Here is a 7,808-nt window from a genome sequence, read left to right as displayed (position 1 = left end):
TTGTTGTACTACGTTCAGTTACATTATTGCTGAATTTTGACCAATAATGGCTTATACACTGCAGAAACTAGACCTGATATATACAGCGAAAACTAAACAACTACTAGAAACATCCGAAATGAGAGTACTACGCGGAATAGCTGGAAAGACGCTTCTGGACAGGGAGAGAATTGAAAGCATAAGAAGAGCGTGTAAGGTGGAAAATGTAAATGAGTGGGTACTCAGCAGAAAGGAAGAATGGAACGACTATATCAGCAGAATGGACAGCAGAAGGATAGTGGGAGTTGCACGCGATAAATCACCGCTAGGTCGCAGAAACTTAGGACGTCCACGAAAACGATGGAGCGACAACTTGTCAGTCTGACCGGTAGAGACAATGAAACCAAACAGGCTATTCGCCTAGTATGAAGAAGGAAGAAGAAGAAGAAGAAGCATGTTATATTGACATTTACCTGCTTTGCATTGACAGGTGTTCAGTTTTTATTGTCCAAAATTGTTCAGATTTGGCTTGTGTATTCACCATATACCAACCTTTAAAAAACTTATTTATGACTTTGTTATAAAATTAACAAGGGATCCAATATTTGGACAATTCAAAGGGTACAAGGATATTCATTAATGTTTTTAACGACGAGGCATTACCCGGTATATATTTATTTTAATTTGTATATGATTTATTAATGCCTGCTGGTTAAATGGTTATACAAGGGTTATACCACGATAATAGGCATAGATAAAGGAAATAAGTGTATATTGGAAAACCCGGCCGCCAAAACTTCTAATTGTTTTGGAGCTCATACGTTGTAGGCCCTGCTATAGCGGTTGCTAAGGACAACTGCAGACAAGAACAGAAATAATTTTCTCTTTTCCATGTCAGAATCTTCAAACATTATAAAATCTTTCAAAATTTAAACCTCCCTCATTGAAAAAATACCGAAAAGTGTTAAAAGCGTCGATTTTCAAAGTAATTACTGCTATCTTGTGATTTAGTTTATATTTTATTTACTCAAACCCGTGATAATTGTGAAAGTGGCATTAAATTTAAAAAGCTGAAAAAGCTGTGTGAACTGTGAACTGCAAAAACCAGCGTGGATCGTGGCATAACGTCGGTTTCCAATGTTTCATAGGTATTTCATACATGTCCTTATATAAAATAAAGTTTCTTATATGCAACACACTGTATTTTATTTAAAAAATTAAAAGAAAATAATAATATATCTGAATAAATAATATTTTGCGATATAATTCCGGAGAAAGCCGAACCGCTCCGAAATTATCAAAAGCTTTGGAGAGCGACCGTTGTAAGTAGGGAATGCAATCCCGCACCAAAATCTCAATCCCGCAAACCCGCGGGATTAAAGCAATCAATCCCGGGGATCCGGAAAATTGCGGGACTGTAAACAATAGTCATACATTTGGTCCTAAATGGTACAAAAGGCATTGTACATTTTGCATAGGCCCACAATATATTGATATAGCGTGTATCTTAAACTAGCTGTACAGAAATTTAGACCGATTTATACAGGGTGTTCAAAAATATATTTAATATTAAATAAACTTAAATTTTATTATAATTTATCTACTTATTTTATAAATAAAAATATTATTCTGATGTTGAAGTTTTTTTTAACTTGTGTTAGTTAGGTATCTGCTTTTAGATACAGTGTATATCAATAATTTTTGGCATATGCAGAATGTACAGGGGGTGGGTCAAATTCGACGCTTTTAAATGGAAACACCCTTTTCTATAGGAGATAGACAAACTAATATCGGTGTCTGAAGCTCAATTTTTGTCAAAAAACATGATGGTGAAAACCGCATATCGATATCTGTCGTTCGGAGTTACCAGTGTTTTTTCAAAATATGCATTTTTAACAAATCGCTGTAACTTTTTTGCTATGGAAAATTTTACATTTTTATGAAAACATTTCAAAAGCACCTTTTTACGTATAATTTAATGGTTTAAGTGTTATAATTTTTTTAAAATTAATAATTTAAAATTATCAACAGAAAATTTGATTTTATATGGGACACCCTGTATATTTTTGTGTCCCAAATAAAAATCAATTTTTCTGTTGATAACTCTTAAATTATTAATTCTAAAAAAATTATACTTAAACCATTAAATTCTACGTAAAAGGTGCTTTTGAAATGTTATCATAGAAATACAAAATTTTCCACAGTAAAAAAGTTACAGCGATTTGTTAAAAATGCACATTTTTGAAAAACACCCCGTAACTTCGAAACGGTAACAGATCTTGATGTGCGGTTTTCACCATCATATTCTTGATGAAAAATTGAGGCTCCAGACACCGATATTAGTTTTCGTCTATCTCCTATAGAAAAGGGCGTTTCCATTTGAAAGCGTCGAATTTGGACCCCAAAGCTTTTTGTACCACTTCATACATATGACTAAAATGCATATTTTTCGAAAAAAAGTCAATTTTCCTTAAAAAAAAAAAAAAATTAAAAACCGATCAAATTGTTTTTCTAATTTCAATACAGATTAGTCGTACTTGGTAAAATTTCGATTTTTAAAACTCTAAAATATTCGTAAATTTGCGGTAAAAAGATTCTTGACCAAATTTTCACTCTCTTATAACACACCCTGTATACGAGAATTCGCTAAATATATTTTTTCGAAAAACACATAGTATCTTAATAACAATAGATGCATTTAAAGCCTGGTCCAAACCGCATCCCAAACTTTAAATTTAACTTTAAATTTACCCTAAAATTTTGCTTGTCCCGATAATTATGTCCGGCAGTTTATTTGACGAAATTGTCCACAAGTACTAGTTAAACGGATCCCCCGGGGTTCCGAGAATCGACTCATCGGCCCGGGAATGAAGGGGTTTGACCTTGATCGAGATCGATTCGGTTACCCAGTAGTAATGTGTCAATCCCGCGGATCCCGCACGATAAATCCCGCAACTTCGATCCCGCGGAATCTCAGAGGGATCTCAGAGTTGTAAGAATAGCGCCGAATAGTATTTACATTGTCCTTATGTTAAACTTATTTCTTTTATCTATGATAATAGGATAAAATCAACTGTCACTGTTATACCTTCCATTGTTAAATAAACTATACCTTCACCTTGAAAAACGTTAAAAATGTCAATTATTTTTGACAGTTGTAGGAAAATATAATAATTCTATTACTAATAAAAATATATAATTGATTAGAGGAACGCCTTTATTATATTATTTTAGACTTGAATCGACACAATGAAGTTGACCTTGCACGGATTCAAATTGTTCTTTATTAGACAACACTTTCTACATCAATTATCACTAGTAATAATAGTAATGTTGCCTACGACATTTACAGATACAGATACTCTTTATTCTTTACCACCATACCGATTGTTATTCGGCAATGACTAGCCTAGCCGTGTGTAGAGTCAAGGTCTGTTACACGTTCCACCCACAATTTGGGTATCGAACCATTAAATGCATTGAAAAACTATTTTTACAATTCACGTTGAATAAATAATATTATAAAGGCTATACTTAAAAATCGTAGAAACTAAAAATGTAATAATATACAGGGTGTTCCATTTAAAAAAATACAACTTTGATATTTTTTACTTATTTGGGACACTCTGTATCTTGTAAAATTATTTTAAAATTGTACCTCTAATAGTCCTTCATCGAACCCAAAACTTACAATTTGTAAAAATCTCATCGTTTAGCTATAATATGTATAGGGTGTCACAAAAAAAGTTATGATAAAGGTTAAAGTTTTTTTAAATGACACCCATTATTTTTCTGTAGTTAATCTATGCCTGGTTTTAAGTTGGATTTAGCATAAAATTCTGCATACCGTGTGAGTTTTAAAAGGGTCTCACCCCTATAACTATTTTATTTCTTTCAGATAAAAAACGAGATTTGGTATGTTAGTATATGACATAGATTAGGATTGACTGACGTATTTCAATTCTTTTCGACCACTTCCTGTTTCACCGGAAATTACTATAACTTTTGATTTTTAAATGATACCCTCCGTATTTTTTTACTTTATTCGATAGAAAATGACACTTTGAACAAAATGACATATCATATGTCAACTTTTCTGACATTTTCGAGTAAAACAAAATTGTATTTTAACCAAAGAGCCTTGCAAAAATAGATTTGATAGTCTAGTGTTTTTAGTGTCTTATCCTGGCAGGTTAAAATGTGCCCAAACCGTATTTTTAATCATATCTCAATTTTTTCAAGTGGAACGAGGGTGGCTCATTAGCATATTTGGATGAAGTATTTTTTTGACGAATAGTTTGGTACCACACATTGGTACCAAGTATTTCCGGTCAAATTGTCGTTATGAATCGCATATTACAATTTCAAATAAACCATATTCGAAAATGTCAAAATTTGATATATGATATGTCATTCTATTCAGAGTATCATTTTCTAGCGAATAAAATAACAAAATACCGAGAATGCCAATGCATTAAAAAATCAAAAGTTGTAGTTTTTTTCGGTGAGATAAGTGATCGAAAACAATTAATTGTATACGTCAATCAATCCTAATTAATGCCATATACCAACATACCAAATCTCGATTTTTTATCTGAAAATATAAAAAATTATAGAGGTGAGCCACTTTTGAGACACACTAAAACTTTGGGTAAACACACTATATCTGAAAAGTGGTTAAAAGCTGGAGTGAATATAACTTTATTAATACTTAGCTATATTTTCCTGTAACAGAATAAACTCGCGATAGTCAGCGACAGTGACAAATTTAAATAAACTTTAGACTACCTTATTTCCAGCCAGTACTATATTTTCAGAGATTGATGAGAATTTTAGGTACTCTCTCAATTATTGGATTATTCATGTATTAACTAACCAATTTTAACACTTACAATGAAACGTTTTGAAATCTAAATTAAAATATCTTAAATAAAAACTGACTAAGAATTAAATTACTATAATAATAGCAGACAACGACGCAATGACTATTATATATTGGACGAGCATACAAAGATTAACCGTTAATTCGTCGAATAAAATTCTTAACGATTCAATTAAAATTTCTTTACGCTCGAACAACGTTACCGAACACCTCGGAGAAAAAACCACGTTTTATTAGGAATTTTCTTCACAATACGCAAAAATAATTAACTGTTTCTCGCTTTTTTTCAAGGCCTTCTATCCGCAGAGGCTTTTGTTATGAGCAACGATTTGTTTTTATCCGGTACAGTAAGAAAGAACCTATTGTGTTTTACGATAAATTCCTTTCTAGTCAATAACATACCTGTTTTATGCTTTTATATCAATATTTCATTACGTTAGAAAATTACTACAAATTTAAAATTTATTTCTAGGTTTAATGCACCTGTAACGTTTGTGTTACAGGCCTTTGATATGCAAGCTCAACAGGTAAAGCTGATAAGACGCCTTGGAATAGATTAAACTCGAAGTTTCTTCCCTGATCTGAATGGAGCTCTATGGGAACACCAAACATACAGATCCATTCTTTAACAAAGGCATCAGTAATGGTGGATGCCCGTTGATATGGCAAACGCGTAAGCCTCAACCCATTTGCTGAAGTAATCCATTACTACCACGAATATACTTGTTGCTGTGGTTTGTCTCCGGGAGAGGACTAGCCATGTCAATCGCTATTCGCTCGAAGGGACTGCCTATATTATACTGGCGCATTGGAGCTTTACGGTTCTCTCGTGGTCCATTGGTGACAGCGTAAACGTCACATTTCTTGCACCTTTACGTCTTTTTTGCAGTTCACCCAATAGAACCATTCCCTCAGCTTGCCAAGTGTCTTTGCAACACCAAGATGTCCATCGCCGGTTTCACTGTGAACTTGCTCCAAGACTTCCGGGACTCTCTTCTTTGGAATGACAATCTGCTTCTTCTCTTCTCACCCCTTTGGTCTCTCGATCACACAGCGAAATAATCCGGCATCCACTACCAAGGAATTCCACTGGGCCCAGTACGACTTCACATTCGGCGAATGTCTGCAAACTTCCTTCCATGTTGGTCTCCGATTTGCGTTCTTCTAGTTAATAATTAAGCTTAAGTCTGGATCATCGATCTGGTCCTTTGCAAGATCTTCTGGTTGCCAAGTATCATTAACCACAGTCGTTCTTTGGAGTTCCGCTGCTTTCTCTTCTGCTCGAGAACAATGCTTATTCTCATTAGCGCAAGGTCTTCTGGAGAGTGCGTCGGCATTTCGGTGGATTGCCTCAGCTCGATGTTCTGTGTCGGTGTCAAATTCTTGCAATCGTTCGATCCATCTAGCTAACAGCCACTTCAAAGCAGCATAGTCTGTTCTTAACAAGAACTTTCTTCCATAGAGGTACTTGTAGAAGTATTCGACTGCTTTGCCTACTGGTAGTAATTCTCGTCTGGTCAAACAATAGTTCCTTTCTGGTTTTGACAAGGCCTTAGTGAAATATTCAATTACTATATTTATTATATTTTTATTAATAATGAATATTTTTTTCAATTAGAAGAAAAAATGGTAGGACACATTTTCTGTCAGATAGAGTGATATACCTATAAGTATATGAATGAGATATTCATTCTGTCTGTAGTGTAAATGAGAAATAAGACAATGTAAGTTCAAAATAACAGTATTTTTTCTAGCATCTTTAAACAAATCTTAAATTTCTACACTTGTTAAGGTAATGCAAAATACATTCACCTCTGGGAGAGGGCTAGCCACGTCAATCGCTATTCGCTCGAAGGGGCTGCCTATATTATACTGGCGCATGGGGGCTTTACGGTTCTTTCGTGGTCCATTGATGACGGCGTAAACGTCACATTTCTTGCACCTTCACGTCTTCTTTGCAGTTCACTTAATAGAACCATTCTTTCAGCTTGCCAAGTGTGTAGTAACACCAAGATGTCCATCGCCGATTCCACTGTGAACTTGCTCCAAGACTTCTGGGACCCTCTTCTTTGGAATGACAATCTGCTTCTTCTCTTCTCGCCCCTTTGGTCTCTCGACCTCATTGCGAAATAATCCTGCATCTACTACCAAGGAATTCCACTGGGTCCAGTCCGACTTCACGTTCGGCGAGTATCTGCAAACTTCCTTCCATGTTGGTTTCCGGTTTGCGTTCTTCCAGTTAATCATTAAGCCTAAGTCTGGATCATTGATCTGGTCCTTTGCAAGACCTTCTGGTTACCAAGTATCAATAACCACAGTCGTTTTTTGTAGTTTCGCTGCTTTCTCTTCTACTCGGGAACCATGCTTACTGTCATTAGCGCAAGGTCTTCTGGAGAGTGCGTCGGCATTTCGATGGATTGCCTCAGCTCGATGTTCTGTGTCGGAGTCAAATTCTTGCAATCGTTCGATCCATCTAGCTAACAGCCACTTCAAAGCAGCATGGTCTGTTTTTAACAAGAACTTTCTTCCATAGAGGTACTTTTCTCGTCTGGTCACACAGTAGTTCCTTTCTGGTTTTGACAAGGTCTTACTGAAATGTTCAATTACTATATTTATTATATTTTTATTAATAATGAACATTTTTTTTCAATCAGAAGAAAAAATGGTAGAACACATTCTCTATCAGATAGAGTGATATATAAGTATATGAATGAGATATTGTAATGTAAATGAGAAATAAGACAATGTAAGTTCAGAATAACAGTATTTTTTTCTAGCATCTTCAAACAAATCTTAAATTTCTACGCTGGTTAAGGTAATGCAAAACACATTCACCTTAATTATATATGTAAATTCATCAAGAACAAATTCTAATCCAATTTAAAGTAGGCCCGAATTCGAAGAACCTCACTTAATTACAATATAATGAGAAAGAGAATCCTTGTGG

Source organism: Sitophilus oryzae, unplaced genomic scaffold (assembly GCF_002938485.1).
Source record: "Sitophilus oryzae breed Bouriz unplaced genomic scaffold, Soryzae_2.0 scaffold_549_pilon_pilon, whole genome shotgun sequence".
In the NCBI taxonomy this organism is placed as follows: domain Eukaryota; kingdom Metazoa; phylum Arthropoda; class Insecta; order Coleoptera; family Curculionidae; genus Sitophilus; species Sitophilus oryzae.
This window is presented reverse-complemented; position numbering follows the sequence as displayed.